We start from the raw sequence: 21012 nt of genomic DNA, 5'->3' as shown, positions 1-21012 counted from the left end.
TCTTGACAACTGTCTCTTGCTTCTAATAAATGGTAGGTGTGAACTTATTCCTTGACTCTCCATTCATGATTGTGTTTAATAAGATGACACTCAATCTGTTTATTGTAGCTAAAGTTAATTAGTTCTCTGTCTTTTAAGCTCTTTATTTTATTTTTATTTAAAAATTTTTAAATTTAAATTAATTTTTTATTGTACATGTTTGTGGGGTGCAGTTTGTTTCAATGCATGCATGTATTGTATAATGTTCTGATCAGAATAGTTAGCATGTCTGTCACCTAAACATTTATCATTTCTTTGTGTTTACAACATTCGAGATCCTCTTTTCTGGCTCTCTTAAAATATACAATATTATTCACTATTGTTATCCTAGGGTGCCAGAACTGTTTTTTAAACGTGAGAAATTTAACATAAGTTTGGCATTATGCGTAGAAGTTCTTTATGCTTGGTTTTTAGAATTCAGTTACTTAAAATATTTATTACCTTTGAACATTTCTTTCTCTAGAGTTAACAGGTTTTTTGTCAGTGTTTTCCAGGAAAATCACTGAGAAGAGAATAGAGTGCATTATATGACTTGTAGTTTTTGCAGCTTATTTTTACCCCAGTATCAGGGCAGAGCCCCGTTAAAGAATGTTTTTACATTACCTAGTCTTATGATGATGGTATATTTTGTCCAATTTCACACAGCACATGATTTCCCATGACGTAATTTCTTTATTCCCTAATAGTCATCTGTCTAAAGAGAGAACTTTTTTGGTGTGCTATGTGCACTCTGGATTGGGGAGTGTGGAGTTGTAACCAAGCTCTTTTCTGGCCTTTTGCTTTTACACCAGGTTGTACTTTTCCCTTACTTGTTTCTCTTCCAGCTCCCTGACTACCTGACTTTTTGTACCAGAACAGAGATTTAGACATTAAGATACAAAAAGTGAGGGGAAGGGATGGTAGAGACAGCGCTCTCCCTTGCTACATCCAAAAGAGTGGGGATGTGGTTTTTAGACAAGATATTAATGATAAAATTCTGTGATTTATAATTCCTAAGACATTTGAAAAAATTTTTGAAGGGGTTTTTTAAACCAAAGTTTTGCATTTGGTAGCAGATGAGAGGTGATTGGGGATGCTTCATGGAAGAATTGATATTTGAGCTGGATATCAGATTTTATTGTCAGAAATTATATGTGGAAAAGATATTCCATACAGAGAAACAGTTTGAGCAAAAGAGCCAAAATAGGAGAATGATAGGTGTTATATTGGATACAGTTTGGTTAGATTCAAGGGCTTTTCATAAGTAGAAGATGGTAAGATGGGAAAGAAAGCTTGAGGCCAAATTGCAGTGCATCTTGAATGTTGAGCAGTTTGGATTTTGTTCTTCAAGTATTAAAATTTTTAAGCTTAGAAGTGACCAGAGCCTTCTTTAATATGCCCATATAAAATAATGATGATAATGTGTATGTCCTTTCTTTTTAAAACTTGGTTCCTTAAAGAATAATACTGAGGACCCCTTTTTAGAAAGCATAGTGCTAGGTCATTCCTTAATTTGATTGTTTGAAGGGATTTGGTGGGAATACTTGCCTTTCAAGTAGAAGACATGGGTAAGGATAGATTGTCGTCGTCTTATTTTTCACTATTTCCTACTTTTTTCTTGATCTCTTTTCCCAGGCCAGACCAAACATTGTGCTATTGTGAAGAATTGATTCCTTCCAAAAACAGTTTTTTTCTTTTGAAATTCTATAGTATTTTATCTGTCTTATTGTATTTATCATGTTTGACTTTATATACTAAGGTAATAGACGTATAGATACTGCATTGAAGGTGTTAATGCTTGAGTCTTATTTCTTCTTAACATTTTTTGTGTGTAGATTCTCAGCAGACAAATCTTTTAAATTGCTGTCTTACAAATGACCCTAGATTTTGCACTTTGCAAAGTTGTTACTGATGTAGGATTTGACCTCAACTGAGATTTTGAAATGATGAATTTTTAAGTCATTTCTATAGCTCTGCTGATCTAGATCACTAGTTCTCAACATTTTTTCTCTGGTGAGATACAGTAAATGAACTTTTGACACACATGATGCACTCCCATGGACTTTTATAGCAGAGAAGTAAAGTATTATAGTAATTTATAATTGCCACAACTATCCTGGGGTATGTTACAGATGTAACAGATAGTATGTAATGTGCATTTCCTAGGGCAGTAGCCATAAATCTCCCAGTTCTCTTCCATGGGAGAAGGCATATCGGAGCATAAGAAGAGGGGATGCTGTGAGGGAATATCAAAATATTGTGAGAGAACTCCCAAATTATTATGGTGTGTATCTTTCAAGATAGTTTTAAGACCTTTTGGAATTCTTATTTTTTATTAATTTAAGTGTTTTGTTGTTGTTGTTTGCTTGTTTTAAGTAGGTAGAACCTTACTTTAATGTGGATTAGATTGGTAGTCTGGATTTTACTTCTGGCTTCCATTTCATTTCTGTGAGCTTTAGAGTTTGCTTACCTAAAACAACCTCTGAGGCTTCTTCCAGTTCAAAACTTTAGGAAGCTGGTAACTATCATGAATAGAGTGTGCACATTTTTTTTTCTGGATTCTGGCCTTATTAATATGGAAATCTGTTTGACAGACTTGAGCAGTTTACCAGTCAGATTGTTTAACCAAAGTGATGTGTATTTGGCTGTTATGTTAAGTATGTAGTGTTATATTTTAAAGTATGCTCATTTTTACACCTTGTGTGTGTGTGGACAAAATGTGCTTTTTGTTATAGGTGTGTGGTTGGTTAGGACTGTAAAGGTAATGGATTACAGTAACTATATGCCTCAAAAGGAGGAATAGTGTGAGCATTAGCCCAAGAGGTCAGGTTGAGTGGTAGAGCAAATGGAACTTTAGCATTTGGAAAGTCACAGTCCACTTGAAGAATTACAGCATCATCAGAACATATAATAAATATTAAGCTTTAATGTGGAAACTTTCAATATGGGTGTTGATTATAGACATAGAGCTGGGATGATAAATTATTTGGGAGAATAAAATAAGTACTAGTAATATATGTGAAGTGCCTAATTAACTTGTGGCATAACAACAGATAGGCATTTCACTATGGGGAAGGTGTTAGTATGATAAAGAAGTGGTATTATAGAGAAGAAAATCTGAAGACACTCTAGGTTTTTGACTATTAGAACAGAAGCTAGAAATGAACACATATTTCCGCATGAAAACTTGTGTATCAGTGTTCATAGCAGCATTATTCATAATAGGCAGCAAGTGGAAACAACCTGAATGTCCCATCAGTCAGTGAATGAATAAATAAAATGTGGTATTTCCATACAATGGAATATTATTTAGCAATAAAAAGGAATGAAGTACGGATAGTATGGAATGAAGTATGCTACAACATGGATGAATCTTGAAAACATGTTAAGTGAAAAAAGCCAGTCACAAAAGACCACATATGAGTATTGTATATTCTATTTATATGAAATGCCTGGAATAGGCAAATCTGTAGAGACAGAAAGTAGGTAAGCCACTGCCTAGGGCTGGGGAGTGGGGAGTGTGGGGGTGGAAGTGGGGAATGGAGAGTGACTGCTAATGGGTGCTGGGGTTTTTTTTTTAGGGGGGATGAAAACGTTCTGGAGTTAGATAGTGATGATGGTTCCACGTCCCTGAGAATATAAAAAAAAATTCATGTTTATACTTGAAATGGGTGAATTGTATGGTATGGGAATAATCTCAGTAAAGCTGCTTTCTTTTTTATTTTTTAAAAAAGAACAGAAGCTGTGCAAAGAGCTGTTTTGGGCCTCCAGTGGTTTAGGGGATGTAGATGGAGGTGGAATGGTGTGGGGAAAATGGGCATTTTTTTTTTTTTGGCATTGTCACATATGATAATCCACTAGCTAAGAATGTAATAGGTTATGTTTTAGTGGGGATTGTATAAGAACACGTCTTTTTTAACCTTACTTTTAAATGCTGGAATTGTGCATTATTCCAGTTGACAGGATTAATGTTGCTATTCCCTTATCTTTCTATTTTTTTCATATTAAATTCAAATTCTTTTCTATTTTCAAGGTTGTACACAATTGTGTTCCACCCATGTCTGTCCTATACTCTGCTTTGCACTTTTTGTTCACACCTATTTAAGTTTGTGTCATCTTTCTTTTTTACCTCCTGTAATTGGAACAGTTCCTAGTTTTATGTGTGTATACACTTTCTCTATTAAATGCTTGCTTCTGTGAAATTTTAGTGACTTAAAGTCTTGCTTCTGTGCATTAGTTTCTATATGTTTATAAATCTGTCCTTTTAAGGCTTTAGTAGTATTTTTTTCCGTTCTAGTATCAGATATTTATTTATTTATTTTTTTGTCTTTTTCGTGGCCGGCACTCAGCCAGTGAGTGCACTGGCCAGTCCTATATAGGATCCGAACCCGCGGCGGGAGCGTCGCTGCGCTCCCAGCGCCGCACTCTCCCGAGTGCGCCACGGGCTCGGCCCTAGTATCAGATATTTAATGATTCCACATATATTACAAAACTTCTGATTTGGCTTTTGCTGATTAATATTTGCCTTTCTTTTGTCTTGAACAGAGTGAAGACTTGTAGGAATGTTGTTAAGAAATTGACTTCAGTGGCATTCTCCATCTGTTCTATTTGCCCATTCTCTTGGTTTTCTTGGTTATTTCTTTATGGATGTATCTGTCTTTCTCCTCCCCCAAGTAATTATTATAATAATGATGATTTTAAAAAGCCACAGTAATCAGCTGGCACTTAAGGAGTTTTTACTGTATGCCAGTCACTGTGCTAAGCACACTACTTCCTTATGTCTCACAACTTAACTTATGAAGTATATAATATTACTATACTATTTTACATATGAGGAGACTGAGACTCAAAAAGTAAGGTTGATTGTTCTGGTCTTGTGAAATCAGAAAAATCTTTTAATTATGTACAGCTTTCCAGTGTTGAAGAGTAGCTTTTATAATGTATGGATTGTGGATTTTTTATGTTCTTTGGTGGAAGCTCAAAATTTCACAAATTTATTCCTGAATGGAATCATACTATATGTATTCTTCAGTGTCTGTCTTTTTTCCCTCAGCACCATGTTTTTGCAATTCATCCACGTTTGTGTCTTTCAGTAGTTTCTTCCATTTTACTGTTTACCAGTCTTCCATTTATGTTTGTACTGCAATTTCTTCATCTTTTGTGGACATTTTGATTTTTTCTATTTTGAAGCTATTATGAATAAAGCTGCTATAAACATTTGAGTACAAGACTTTGTGTGGACATATGTTTTCATTTTTCTTGGGTAAATACCAAAGAGGGATTTCTGGGTCAAATGGTGTTTTATTTTGTAAGAAACAATGAAACTGTTTTCCAAAGAAGTTGTGTGATTTTATAGTCCCACCAGCAGTAAATGAGAATTCCAGTTTGTATCTTCACCAACACTTTGTATTGTCAGTCTTTTTAAGTTTAGCCATTTTAGTAGATATGTACTTGTATCACATTATAGTTTTAATCTCATAATATTTTTATCTCGTTATAGTTTAATTTGCTTTTCTCTGATGACTAATGATGTTAAATATATTTCATTTATTTACTGGCTATCATGTGTCTTCTTTGGTGAGATGTCTGTTCATATCTTTTGTCCATTTTTAATTGGGTTGTTAGCCCTCTTATTACTGAGCTGTAAGATATCTTTGTGCATTCTACATAGAAGTCTTTTTTCATTCGGTTGTATTTTAATCTGTGTATTTTAATCATTCTGTGAATATCTTAATCCCTTAATGGTGTCTATCAAAGAGCAGATGGTTTCATGTTTGAAGTTCTGGATGTCAATTTTTTACTTTATGGTAACTGCTTTTTGTGTCCTAAGTCTTTGCTTCACCTGGGGCAGTGGAATTTTTGCCCTGTGTTACTTTTGGAAGTTTCATAGTTTAGCTTTTACATATAGGCCTGTGATTCATTTTGAGTTAATTTTTGTGAATTATATGAAGTATTGTCAAAATTCATCTGTTTGTTCAACTATCATATGTTGGTAAGGCTTTCCTTTCCCCATTGAATTATCTTGGCACCCTTGTTGAAAATCAAATGACCATGTGTGTGTGAATTTATTTCTGGATTCTCTGTTATGGTTCATTGATATGGTTTTTTTGTTTTGTTTTGTTTTGTTTTGTTATTTCAAGAGCACACTGTATTAAATAGTCTTAAAATCAGGAAGTGTAAATCCTCCATGTTTGTTCTTTTCAAAATTGTTTTGGCCATGTTATGAATTTTGTATTATCTTGTCACTTCCTACAAGAATGCTTATTGGAGATTTTGATTGGGATTGTATTGAATCGATCAATTTGGGGAGAGTTAATATCACAACAATATTGATTTTATGTTCAGATACATGAACATGATATATCTCTTCATTTATTTAGGTCTTCCTTAATTTCTCTTAGCAGTGTTTTCTAGTATTCAGGATGTTAGTCTTACACATATATTGGTAAATTTGTCTTTAAATATTTCATGCTTTTGATGCTAATGTAAATGGTATTTTTTTAAAACTTAATTTTGCGTTTGTTATTATATAGAAATACAATTGCTTTTTAATATTGACCTTGTATCCTGTACTCTTGCAAATCCCACTGTTTAGTTCCAGTCACTTTATTGTAGATTTTTTGGGATTTGCTGTTTATGTTGTCATGTCATATGTGACTAGAAGTATGCCTTTTCTTTCTTTTCTTGCATTATTGCACTGGTTAGGACCTCCAGTAAAGTGGTGGATAGAAATGATTAAGAGTGGGCATCCTTGCTATGTTTCCAGTCTTATGGGATAAGAATCAGTCTTTTACCATTAAGCATGACGTTAGCGGTAGGTTTTCTGTAGATGCCCTTTATTGGTTGAGGAACTTTAGTTTGCCTGAGAGGTTTTTTTTTTTTTCTTCTTTTTAAAAATTTCTTCATGAATGGGTGTGTTGTTATGAATAGATGATCTCTCTACATCTATTGAAATTAATCATATGTTGGTTTTTATTTAGTATGTTAATGTAGTGAATTACATTGATTTTTGATTACTGAACCAATCGTATATTCCTGAGACAAAGCCCACTTGTACTGATACTTTCCTTTTTATATATTACTGCATTTGATCTGCTAATATTTTGTTGAGAATGTTTGCATGTATACACATGGACAACACTGTTATGTAGCTTCTTTTTCTTGAGGGTCTCCTTGCCTTGTTTTGGTATCGGGGTTATTTATACTGGCCTCCTTAAATATGTTAGGAAGTATTTCCTCTTCCTCTCTTTCTTAAGAGAGATTGTATAAGACTGATATTAAATCTTTAGAAGTTTGAAGAATTTGCTGGTGAAGCCATCTGAGTCTTTGTGGGAAGCTAGCCTTTTCATTATGAATTTAGTTTTTTAAATTAGATATAGGATTATTTGTACTATCTTTTGTCAGTTTTGATAATCTGCATGTTTCAAGGAATTTTGTCTATTTCATGTAAGTTGTCAAATTTATTGGCATAAAATTGCACTTAGTATACTTTTAATGTTTGAAGTGTTTGTAGTGATGTCCTCTCTTTTGTTTCTGATGTTGGTAGTTTGCATCTTCTCTCTTCTTTTCTTGAGTTTTGCTTTCATTGAGTTTATCTATTGTTTGTCCCTCATCTATTTCACCAATTTCTATTCTTATCATTTCCTTACTTCTACTATTAGTTTAATAGTTTCCCTTTTTTCCAGATTCTTAAGGTGGAGATTAGAACACTAATGTTAGACCTTTATTCTTTTCTAACATAAGCACTTAAAAGCTGTAAATTTTCAAGGATTGTTAGCTCTACCCTACGTAATCTGATAATCTTCTTATTCAGTTCAGTGTATGTTTGAATTTTCTTTATGATTTCTTTGACTCATGAGTTATTCAGAAATGTGTTAATTTCCAAATATTTGGAAAATGTTCCAATGTCTTTTTGTTATTGATCTTTAATTCTTTTGTATCAGAAAACATTTCCTGTGTGATTTTAATTCTTATAATTTATACACCTTGTTTTATGGTCCAGCATGTGTTCTCGTTCACTGTTCCTAGAGACACATACACTTGCATATTTGTTATTATGTGGTTGTTGTAGTGTTTGGTTAAGCCAAGCTGGTTTGTAGTGTTTTTTGGGTCTTATGTATCTTCACTGATTTTTCCATCTACTCATTTTACCAGTTATTATGACAGAATGTTGAAATCTTCATCCATAATTGTAGATTTATGTATTTCTACTTTTTGTTCTGTCAGTGTTTGCTTCATGTATTTTGAAACTCTATTATTAGCTGCATAAACATTTAGAATTATTTTGTATTTTTGATAAGTTGACAGTGTAAACATTATGAAATGTTCTTTTATCCCTGGTAATATTCTTTGTCTTGAAATCTACTTTGTCAGATGTTAATATAGACACTCCAGTTCTCCTAAGATTAATGTCTGTATGGTATATATTTTTCTGTTTTCTATTTTATGTTTAACCTGTCTGTGTTGTTATATTTAAAGTGGGTATTTTGTAGATATAGTTATTATTTTATTGATATAGTTGTATTAAGTCTGCCATCTTGCTATTTGTTTTTTGTTTGTCCCACCTATTTTGTGTTTCTTTGCCCTCTTTTTTTGTTTGCATATTAAAAAAAATATGCATCCCATTTTATATCCTTTCTTGACTTATTAGTTTTATTTTATTTTTAGTAGGTGCTCTATGGTTTTACAGCATGCATATTGATCACAATCTACCTTCATCGCTTTAGAAGTAATGTGAGATCTTTACTATAGTGTACTGTACTTCCAATTTTTTTCCCCTCATTCTTTGTGCTATTGTCATTCATTCTATTTTATATTTCTTATTATGATACATTATTACTACTTTTGCTTCAGACAAATAGCTTTTTAAAAATTAAATGTAAGAAAATAAATGTCTTATAATTAGTCATATGTTTATCATTGCTGTTCCTTTGTGTAGGACTACTTTTCTCTCTGCCTTTTTTTTTTTTTTAATAGAGTTTATTTCTTAGAGAAGTTTTAGGCTTACTGAAAAATTGAAAGAAAGTTCAGTGTTCACATATACCAACTCCTCCCCCCACTAGTAATTAACATCTTACATTGGTGTAGTACATATTTTACAATTGATGAACCAATGTTGATACACTGTTATTAACTAATTCCTTAGTTTATATTAGGGCTCACTCTATGTTTTACTATTCTGCATTGTTTTTCTTCTTCCTGAAATGCTTTATTTTTCCTTTATCTCTAAAGGGTATTTTGCTTTATGTAGATTTTAGTTTATAGGTTTTGTTTTGTTTTGTTTTTTTCTTTCTAGCACATTATAAGGGTTATTCCTTTGTATTAAATTTGTTTGTGTTACTTTGGGCAAGGAGTCTGTGGTAATTCTTAACTTTGTCTATCTGTAATATGTTCCCTCCATCCCCCTCTGGCTGCTTTTAAGATTTTCTCTGTGTTACTGGATTTCAGCAGTTGATTATGCCTTGGTGTGGCTTCTTTGTGCTTAATCTGCTTTATTTCCCTTGAGTTTCTGGAATATGTAGGTTTAGTTTCCTTAAATTTGGAAATTCTTTGGCCTTATTTCCGAAGATATTTTTTTCTGTCTGGGACTCCAGTCACACCATTTTTAGACTGCTCTTGATATTCTCACTGGTCCTTGATACTCTGTTTTGGTTTATGTTTTGCTTTTTTTTTTTTTTTTTTTCTTTTTTGCTATTTTTAATCTTCAATTAAGTAATCTTTTTTTCCTGCACTGTTGTTCACCCAGTTAATTTTTTATTTGAGATATTGCATTTTTCATCTTTAGAAAATCTATGTGATTTTTTTTCAAAATAATTTTCTTCTCTTTTGTTTCTGTTTTTCTTTAAATCCTTTAATATATTTATAATATTTCAAAGTTTGTGTCTTTAAAGACATTATCTCTTTTGTTTCTGGGCCTCTTGTCAGATTTGTCAGATTTTTCCCCTGGTGTGGGTCACACGTTTCTTCATTTTCTTATGTTTAGTAAGTTTCAATTGACTTGTGGACATTTGTCATACCTTGTCTGGATTTTGTTGATTTCCCCTCAATAGATAGTAATTTCATTTTGACAGACTGTTTAATTTCTTGCCGATCTGTTTGAACCTTTTGAGGCTTATTTTTAAACTTTGTTATGACAGGTCTAGTTTAGCACAACTACTAAGTGTTGATTCTGTTTCCTTTTCTATTGATTGCCCCAAGTTTCAATGAGGTCTTTCTCCCCTTTCATTGAACTTGCACATCTTGCTGGTTTTAAGTAATCTCTGGGAATTTCCTAGCCTACTGCTTCCCCGTTATGATTCTTTGCCGGCCTTGTGGAGTTCCATTTAACTCATTGACAGCTTCATGTTCAACAAAAAACTATACAGCTGTGTTATCAAGTATGGTAGCCATTAGTCACATGTGGGTATTGAGTGCTTGAATTGTGGTTAGTCTGGGGCTGGCCGGTTAGTTCAGTTGGTTATAGTGTGGTGTTATAACACCAAGATCAAGGGTTCTGATCCCTGCACTGGCCAGCCACCAAAAGAAAAAAAAAAAAGTTGAATCATAATTCAATGGTTAGTCTGAATTTAAATGTGCTGTTAGTGTAAAACACACACTTTTAGGGACTTAGTGTGGAAAAAAGGAAGGTAAAATATCTCACTTTTCTTTAATATCAGTTACATTCTGAAATGATATTATAAACATATTGGGTTGAGTACACTATATTAAAATTAACATCACCTGCTTCTTTTTACTTTTAAAATACGGTTACTAGGAAATTAAATATTACATTTTAGGCTCACATTATGTTTCTGTTAGGCAGCGCTGCTGTAGAAATCCTTCTGCATATTTCAGGAACATTTTTCTCCTGAGCTCCATCTTCTTTGCTACTGTGCCCACGTAGTACCATTACCTTAGATTTCCTGAATTTCACTCTCTGTCTCTTCTACTCACGGAGTCCTCCACATTCTGCTTGGCTTCTCTTCCCTGAACTGCCATCCTTACTGTGCGTCTAAGTGTTTCTAGGGAACACTTTCCCTTTTTCTCAGGTATCATAGTGCTGAGCTGCTCATTGTCCACAGTTTTAAAGTTGTGGTTTATATGTTTGATCAGTTTTCTAGTTGAGTTCAATGGGAGAGCATGTTTTGTACCAGTTACTTCATCATGGCTTGTGGCAAATATCTTTTTAAGGTATGAGTAGTAGTTTGATGCCCACATTAGCTGAGTTTTGATTACAAATGAAATGTATAATTGAGCAAATATACACCTTTTATTGTGTATATGATTATGTCTAGACTGTCCTTTTTGTCTATTTATTTTTGCCAGTTTCATTTTTGTCTTAATTTGGACTGACTTTAAAGCTGTTTGTTTTCATAGAGAAACCTCTGTTTTCTTTGTCACTGCATTATGCTGTATCCAGTGAAATTGTGATAATTTCCAAATGTACTACAAGGAGTTTGAACTTTAATTGAAGTGGTCCTTTCATTTAACCATTCTTATTAGTGTGGAAAATTAGAAGCTGAGTAACTTGTACCACGGTATAAAATATAATACATTTACGTGTCTTTGAAATGATATTACTTTCAAAGGTCTAATTTCTTTAAGAGTATTTTCTATTTAAAAATATTTTTAAATGATCTATTATTTGAGATAGGAAAAAAACCAAATTATGTTTTTCCTATTATTACATCACTCACCACAGAATTCTTTACCTCCGATCACCACAATGTATGTGGGATTTCCACCCTCCCACAGCCCTTCCACACCAAGCAGTTCTCCAGTGGACACCAGCTGGGTGTCTTATAATTCAATTCAATTCTGATAATATCTACCTGGAGATAGTGTCACATCCCACAGGTTGAGAACTTAGTCCCATAAAACTGCACCACTTCATATGCCAGTTGCAAGTCACAAGTTGTGACCTGTACTTCTGAGCAACTGGCTATAAATCGAGGGTTCCAATGCCCCTTCCTCAGATTTGATTAATTTGCTAGTGGTTCACAGAACTCAGGGAAACACTTTACTTATGTTTACCCATTTATAATAAAGGATATTACAAAGGATACAGATAAACAGCCAGATGGAAAAGATGTGTAGGACAAGATATGTGGGAAGAGGTGTGAGTATCCATGCTCTTTCTGGGTGTGCCACCCTCCAGGAACCTCCACATGTTCAGCATGTGGAAGCTCTCCAAACACTGTCTTTTTGGTTTTTATGGAGGCTTCATTACTTAGGCATGATTGATTACATCATTGGTAATTGGTGATCAACTCAACCTCCAGCCCCTCTTCCCCAGAGATTGGGGTATGGGGCTGAAAGTCCCAACCCTGTAATCATGCCGTGGTCTTTCTGATGACCAGAGCACATTCTGAAAATGTTTGGGGCCCCATCACCAGTGATCTCATTAGCATACAAAAGACCCCTTTACCACTCTGGGAATTCCAAGGGCTTTAGGAACTGTGTGCCAGGAACCAAATTACAGACACAGTCTGTCCCTTGGTATCCTTGGGGGATTCGTTCCAAGACCTCCTTTGGATACCAAAATCTGCGGATGCTCAAGTCCCTGATATAAAATTGCATAGAATTTGAATATAACCTATGCACATCTTCTCATATACTTTAAATCATCTCTAGATTACTACAATACCTAATACAGTGTAAATGCTATGCTAATAGTTGTTATATGTATTGTTTAGGGAATAATGACAAGAAAAGGTCTGTACACGTTCAGTACAGATGCAGTTGTTTATTTTCCTGAATATTTTTGATCTGAGGTTGGTTGAATCCACTGATTCGGAGGTCTGACTGTGTATTTCTTACTATATCACACTGTCACACCTATCTGTGTGATTGTATGATGTTGTCTTATATAGTTTTTAGTTCTGGTAATTGTCACGTAGAAACTTAAAATGTATTTTAAAAGGTATTGAGAAATTATCAGTATTTATGAATATTCTTGTCCACCACAGGCACCCACCTGTTGTTTGTGATTGTATCTGGCATATATAGGTATTGATGAACAAGGTGTATCTCAACCTGCTCAAATGTTTTGGTCCTCTGAGACTGAGATTTGCTTTGCTGTCTTTCGAATCTATTGCTATAGTAAGCATTCATATTCTTCATTTGTTTAATTCATTCAACAAAAGTATTAACTGAATTATGGTTATGTCTTGTAGTTTAAAAGCATGCCTGGATTCTAATCCTGGATTCAGTACTTTACCAGCTATATGAGCTTGGGAAGTTGCTTCTTTAGTATTTCAGTTATTTCTTGGGGATAATAATGAAGTGGTTGTTGACTTTACATCAGTTAATATATATAAGGCAGTTAGTGTACTGGTTCACATATGATAAATACTCAAATATTACTGCTGCTATTGCAGTCATTGTTGTTATTGCATTAGGCCTTCCCTGGATACCTTTTTTGTAATTTTAATACCCTCCTTCTGACAGTATTCCTTCCTTGCTTAATTTTTTTCTCATTAAGGATTTTTCACTAAACTTTTGTATACAAGGTCACTTCAAAAAGTTCATGGAAAGGTCCATATTATCTTTTAATTCTGTTTTTTCTGTGAACTTTTTGAAGTACCCTCATATATTATTTATTTCTTATTCATCTTTTATTGTAGTTCTCCCCGCCTAGAATATAAACTCCATGACGTTTGGAATTAGGGATAGGGATTTATTCCTAGCACCTAGAAAAGAGTCTGGAATATTTACTCAGTAAATATTTTCCAAATGATTTATATTAAATTGTATGCCAGATATTGACTAGATATTGGTGATATAAAATTGAGCAAAGTACAAATTCCTTCTTTTTTAAAAAGCATATAGTATTATAAAAAGCATATAGTGTTATAGAGGAAATATTTGCAAAACTAACTATAATAGTTTTGTGCGCTCCCCCCCACCCCGAACTGATGGTGATAGTAAAGGTATCTGGAGGATGGCCTCACAGATGTCATTGAACTGGACATCTGATCCATTTAACAGACAAAGGGGAAGGTTGTTTCCAGGCAGAGGTAAAAACTTAGACAAAATTATAGAGCTTGACAGTTTGGGCACTGGCTCGTAGTCCAGGTTAATTGCAGTCTAGGTTAATGGTTAGTAGATGTAGATAGGGATAGCAATTAGAGGTCCAGGTTGTCTTGCTCTTGGCTGGATTGAGGCAGTGGGATTTGGAGGTTCAGTACATGAAATTTAATGATAACTGGCTACAACCTAAAGTTAGTTTGGTTTTATTTTTTGAAAGTGAGAGTTTGTTTCATTATAGATGTTTATAAAAGAGCTATAAAACGTGGTTTTTGCAATATTGCCTTTTAGAAACTGTTTGAGAACTACATACAAAACACGAGTCATCCATAACAGTGCATTTATAGAACTGAGGAATGAATTTTGAAGTAAGAACTTGTACCAGGACACGTAACTATAAAATTTGCATATAACAAGTTATCTACTGTGGGTCAAATTCCTAAACTTTAATTCCTACCGTGACACTGACACAAAGCTGGTATTAAAATAGATTTTAAAATAATTAGTTTTGTTTAGATTGGGGACCCATGAAAAGTAGTTTTACTTTAATTATTGGATTTTAAATGTTGGTAATGCAGCTAAATTTGAGGAACTTTTTTCTTTTCTACATTTCAGTACAATTAGATTAAAAGCCAAAACTGGCATTTGAAACAACCTTCATTTACCCTTGCAAAATAAAAGCATGTTTGCGTATCTTAAAAGTTTGAGCTTTTAATACTTAATTTATTAATGTAAAAATAATATTGGGTAGTTTGTGGGGTTTTTCCCTCTAGAGGCAGTGTTCATTTCCAAATTGAAATAAAATCACTGTATCACAGTAATTAATGTTGTTGAATCAAATTAAATGACTGGTGTTTCTGTGGAGAAATGATCATTTTCATTTGATGAAGCAGATTTACCCGGTGAGGAGGGAGGTGTCTTTCCCCTTTTCTACCTAAATGCTTCTACCATCTCCAAGCAAGAATGTAGCAGGACTGGCTATATTCTTCATGCACCTAATCCATTGGGGTAGTATTTGTCAGTGTTCCTATATTAATGTGAATTATTGACAGTGATCAGTTTTCTATTCATTTTTGTCATTTTATGTTCATTATTTTTATTTCAGTGTTCCGACTAAAAGATAGCTAGTGAAAAGTACAAGTATATACATTGTGTAGAGATACAGACATATTTTATGGCAGTACAAATTACTGACCAACTGACAGTTTCTTTTATAAATGAAAACATAATACTGTGAGCATTTTCAATTTAAGCTAGTTTAGTTTATCAAAACTGGTAAGTTCAAGAGGCTATACACACAGTATAGAGAAATATAAAGCTTATCCTATGATATAGAGGATAGGAAAATAGGACCTGGGAAAGCAATTTTTCAGTCTTTCAGTGCAAAAAGTATTACTGAACATTTGAGTCATACTTCCTGAAAAAAATGTGGTACTAGAAATACTCAATTGACTAATATTTTCTTTTATTAGCCATATAAAACAAATGAGTTTTAAACATTTAATTTTCTGTCATTCAGTGAGTGTATGTGGAGCTATCTGCCAGGTATGGTATTGAGTGCTAGAATTTTATAAATAAAATGTATATTTCGTTCTCTGTTAAGAGTCAAGAATAATAACTATCTTATAATTTTTTTCTTTTTTAAGGAATTGCAAATTTTGTGAAAAAGTAACAAAGAAGACTATTCTGCAAGGATCATATCTAAGTGCACTTTTTGCTGAACTTTATTTCTAGTAAGACATTTTTTCTTTTTCTGTGTTATGAAGTAAATAAACACAGTGAAAATGTTTTCTAAAAGTCAGGCTGTTCTTGTGAGCTTGAATGGCAGTCATTTTAGAGTTTTATTTTGGGGATTAATGTAGACCAATAAGGGAAATTTGTAAAATCCAGTTGAAATGCATAATATTATGTAGTTGCAGTTTCTCTTATATTTAGTCAGCCACTGCTAAGATAATTACAAACTTTTTTATCTTTTACGCTTCTTTCTTCTGTATTAATTAACCTTTATTTGAAAAAAGAAGAAAACCTAAGTTGATTGTTCGTATTTATTGTGACAATAAATAGGAGGAAGGGAGAGTCAGAGAACATGAGTTACATAAGCTGAGGAAAGATTTTCAAGTGAAAGATGACTACATAAGCTGAGGAAAGATTTTCAAGTGAAAGATGAAGTGGACAAATCTAGCCGTATCTCATGAAAGGTGGGAAGGATTAAAGAGAAAAATTAAGCAAATTTTAGGGCATCTTTTAAAAATGTGGGCTTTTTTTGTGAGTTTGAATTCATTATGAATTTATTATGCCTTAAGTCATGAGTCCATATTAACAGAACCCTGGAATGGGTTATTTTGGTTAAAAATACTTATATTGGCCTTGGTTAACATTAATAGTGTGTTACTAAGATGTGTAGTCCTCAAAAGTTTTCATGAGTGAAACCTTGCATGAATTCCATCTTCTATTCAAAATGGAAAAGAAATGAATTATATTAATACTAGAATATTTTAAAATAAATAATTTTGAAAAATGTAAGTAGGAAATGTTCTTTGGTGGGTTATAATAAGTTAATGTTAATATTTTAAATATGAGATGATATTGACCAAGCCTGATGATTATGTCAGTAAAAAACTTGGGAAAAGTATTAAAAATTTTTTTATTGTTCTTGTCATTTCAAAAATACTTTTGCTGTTAACATAAGGCCTAAGCTTTTGCTTGAATAATTAAATGGTAGAAAGAAATTACTTTTTATGTACTTACAAAATGAGTTCTTGATTTAAATATTATATTCTGATATCAGTTTCATATGACTATATATTTTTCTTGTTAAAACTTGCCTGAAGAACAGCCCATTTAATGATATCCTTTAGTTTAGGGAACTAGGAGAAAAGAGATTGTTTTTCCAATTGAAGGCAAAGTATCCTTCAGTCTAAAACTTGTATATGTAGAGGTGGGGTGGGAGTAATGAAGTTTAATTCTATTTTAAATATGAATTTTGGTTTTAGTCTTCTGTAAATCTTTGGTTTTTTCTTTTGTCATTCTTATTTACATTTCTCATTCATTTCTTTTGTTCATTAACTGCTCAAAACTTAGTGATTGGAGCTAAAGCACGATAGGATTTGGCCATTCTCATGTCTATAGCTCAGAATTCTGCAGTTTCTCTGAACCTCAGTGATATCTGTGGACATAACTTCAACTGATACATTTTGGATCAAGTTTAAGTTTTAGGGAATCCTCTATGCTGCTTCCTTTACTAGGCTCTAAGGACACAGACAGTGTCGTCTTATTCATGGCAGTATTTCTGTGGCTTTTTGGGTTGTGCTTGTATGAGTAAATACTTGCTTAGGAGTTACTCTGAGTACTTCTTGGATGGGAAATGTTCTTTTGAATAAATTCATATGTTGACTGGCAAGCCTCAGATTAGGGATTTTCCCAAAAATTCTTCCCTAATTTGAAGTAGAAGTTAGAGGTTTGTCACTGGATTGGGCAAAATTTTCCATAGTTTTTTCTTTTCCTTCATGTTTTAGAACTTCTTTGGACTATTAGATCTATGATCCTTTTCAAGTAAGTCTTTGTATATGATGTGGGGTATGGGTTGAAGTTTATTTCTTTGAATAGGGATACCAAATTGTTCCAGCAGCTTTTTTGAAAAGATTATATTTCCCCCTGTTGAATTATCTTGGCATCTTTGTTGAAAATCAGTTGACCATTATGTGTGGGTCTATTTCTGGATTCTCTGTTCTGTTCTCTTTATCTGTATATCTATCCTATGATGGTGCTGCACTATCTGGATTACTGTAGTTTTACAGTAAATCTTAAGTAATATAAATCCTTAACTTTGTTCTTCTGTTTCAAAAATTGTTTTGTCAATTCTAGGTCCTTTCTATTTCTCTCTATGTAGTTTAGAATCAGCTTGTCAATTTTTACAAAAAAGCCTAAGGGGATTTTGATTATGAATGCTTTTACCCTAGAGATAAATTTGGGAGAATGGACCTCTTCAGGATATTGAGTCCATACTTTTCCTCAGCAGTATTTTGTGACGTTCAGTGTAAAGGTATTACACATATCTTCTTAAATTCATCTCTAATTATCTTATATTTTATATTATTGTAAATGGTAATTTAAAAGAATATCAGTTTCCAATTGTTTGTTACTGGTATTTGGAAATATTGCTTTTTGTGTAAAACTTTGTAATTTGTGATTCTGCTAAACACATTATTAGTGCTAATCATCTTTTTATAGATTTTTTGAAATATTCTGTGTAGATCATCATCTTTTTTGTGAATAAAGACTATTTTACTTCCTCCTTTTTGATTTATATGCTTTTTATTTCTTTTGCTTGCTTTATTGCACTGGTTTGCAGTCCCAGTGCAATGTTGAATGGAAGTGGTGAGAACTAATATCCTTGCCTTACTCCTGCTCTTAGGTGGGAAATATTCAGTCTTTCACCAGCTCTTGCTGAGAGCTTTTTCTTTCTTTCTTTTTTTCCCCTTATAATGAATGGATGTTGAATTTTTGTCAAATGCTTTTTCTGCATCTATTGGGATACTCTTTTGTCCCTTCATTTTTGTCTGTTAATGTGGTCAATTACCTTGACTGACTTTTGAATATTGAACCAATCAATCATGCATTTCTGGGATAATCCCCACTTGAACATGGGGTGTTACACTTTTTATGTATTGCTGGATTCACTTGCTAAAATTTTGTTAACATTTTTTTCATCTGTGTTCATAGAAGGCATTGGTTTATACTTTTTTGGTAATGTTTTTGTCTGGTTTTTGTATCAGGATAATGCTGGTCTTATAGAATGAGTTGGAAGGGTTTTTATTATGGAAAAGTTTGCATAGAATTGGTATTATTTCTTCTTTAAGTGTTTGGTAGAATTCACCAATAAAAGTGTCTGGACCTGGAGTTTCTTTGTGGGAAGGTTTTAAAATATGAATTCAATTTCCTTCATTTATATAGGGCTATTCAGATTTATATTAATTCTTCTTGAATGAGCTTTAGTTTATATCTTTCAAGGAATTTTCCATTTTATGTGAGTTGTCTAATTTATTGGCATGAAGGTTGTAAATTATAATTCCTATTCTTTTAATGTTTGAAGGATCTGTAGTGATATCCCTCTATTGTTCCTGATATTTAGGACCTTCCTTATTTTTCTAAAGGAGCATTTAATCTTTTAAGTTTTCTTCTATCTGCATCCTACAGTTTTTATGTTGTATGTTCATTTACATGGAGTTCAAAGACTTTTTTTTTTTTTTTTTTTTTTGGTGGCCAGCCTGTAACAGGGAGTGAGCAAAGACTTTTAAAATTTCCATTATGGTTTTTTTCTTTGACTCATTTAATTTTCAAATATTTGGTTAATTTTCCAGATATTGTTCTGTTACAGATTTCTAATTTAATTCTTTTGTGGTCCAAGAACATACTTTGTGTGATATAAGTTTTTTCAATTTGTTGAGATTTATTAGAAGGCAGAGCATATGGTCTGTGTTAGTGAATGTTTTGTGTGCGCCTAAGAGGAATGTTTTGAGTGGCGCTTTCTAAAAATGTTAATTAGATCAAATTGGTTGATTGTATTCTTTAAGACTTTTATATCCCCTCTTTTTTTTTTGTACGTTTCAATAATTGCTGAGGGGAGTTTTGAAACCTTCAACTTTATTTGTGGATTTGTCTATTTCTCCTTTCACTTCATGTATTTTGAAGTTCTGTTATTAGGTATGTGCATATTTAGTGTTTTTATGTCTTCTTGAGGAATTGGGTTCTTTATCATGAAATGTTCCTCTTTAGCTCTGTAATATATTGTGATGTAGTTTCTGAAAAAGCTTGTATAGTTTCTGACGGGAAAGTCTGCTGTTATTATTTTTGTTCCCCATACATAAATTTTCTATTTTCTTTGGCTGCTGCAAAGACTTTTTCTATTACTGGATTTTAGTCATTTGATTATGATGTACCTTGTATGGTTTTCTTTGAGATAATCCTGTTTAGAGATTTTTTTTAAAAAAACAAATTTGGAAATGTTTTGGCCACTATCTCCTCAAGTATCTCACTTCCCCCCAACTTTTGTTTTTGTTTTTTTCTCTGCAATTCCAGTTGTACATTGGATATTGTCTTTCTTGGCACTGAAACTCTTTTTCCCCACCCATTCTTTTTTTGTCTTTCTGCTTTATTTGGATGGTTAATAGTGCCATGTCGGTAAGTATAATCTGGTCTTAGTCACATCTGGGATGTTTTTTATTTCTGATAATTATTTTTCATCTCTGGAAGTTTTGTTTCTTCCATTTCTTTCCTCATGTTTTTATTTTCTTTTACTTTCTCTAATATATTAAGGTTATATATAATCATTGTTTTAATGCCCTTATTTGTTAATTACATTAACTTTATCACTCCTGGGTATTTTTATAATGATTGATTTTTTTTTTTTTCCTTATTATGGGCAACATTTTCCTGCTTTTTATTTCCTGTAATTTTTATTTGGATGCTGGACATTGTGGTTTAACATTGTTGAGTGAGGGGTTTTTTTGTTTTTGTTTTTAATATATTGTTGGATTGTATTTTTGTACACATGTAAGTTATCATCTGATCCTTTAGAGGTGTTTTTGTTTAAGCTTTGTCGGTGTTAGTCCAGAGCAGCCTTTATTGTGGGGTCACTTTAGTCACCTGTTAAGGTTATATCTTTCTGAGGGTTATACTCTATGTCCTTCCGAAGATTATTCACAACTAAGTAATCCCAATCAATATTCCAAACATGTTGTTAGTTTGTCTGTTTTTGTATTGTGTTTTAAAGGAAATTTTATGGCCCCCAAATAGCTTAAGTAGTCTTGAAAGAGAATGTCAAAGTGGAAGGACTTTCTCTATTCAAAACTTATATAAATCGACAATAATTAATTCCATGAAATAATTCCAAAAGGATAACCAAAAGGAATAAAAAGCCTGAAAAAGGGACCATGCATACATGGATACTTATTTTATGACAAAACTTGCACTTTAGAGTAGTGGGGA

At 32.9% G+C, this 21012-nt stretch overlaps 1 protein-coding gene across 4 annotated transcripts in view; it reads left to right on the top strand.

Moving 5' to 3' along the window:
- Positions 1-21012, top strand: part of MEF2A (myocyte enhancer factor 2A) — a 167652-nt gene that overhangs the window by 17976 nt on the left and 128664 nt on the right. Inside the window, exon 2 of one of the 4 annotated variants that reach the window (XM_063091922.1) lies at positions 15672-15758. The exons of the other annotated variants lie outside the window; for them this stretch is intronic. The gene's annotated coding sequence lies outside the window, so the exon portion shown is untranslated. The remainder of the gene's footprint in view (positions 1-15671; positions 15759-21012) is intronic. 4 annotated transcript variants of the gene reach the window in all.

This window comes from Cynocephalus volans, chromosome 3 (genome assembly GCF_027409185.1).
Source record: "Cynocephalus volans isolate mCynVol1 chromosome 3, mCynVol1.pri, whole genome shotgun sequence".
Lineage (NCBI taxonomy): Eukaryota > Metazoa > Chordata > Mammalia > Dermoptera > Cynocephalidae > Cynocephalus > Cynocephalus volans.
This window is presented reverse-complemented; position numbering and strand designations above follow the sequence as displayed.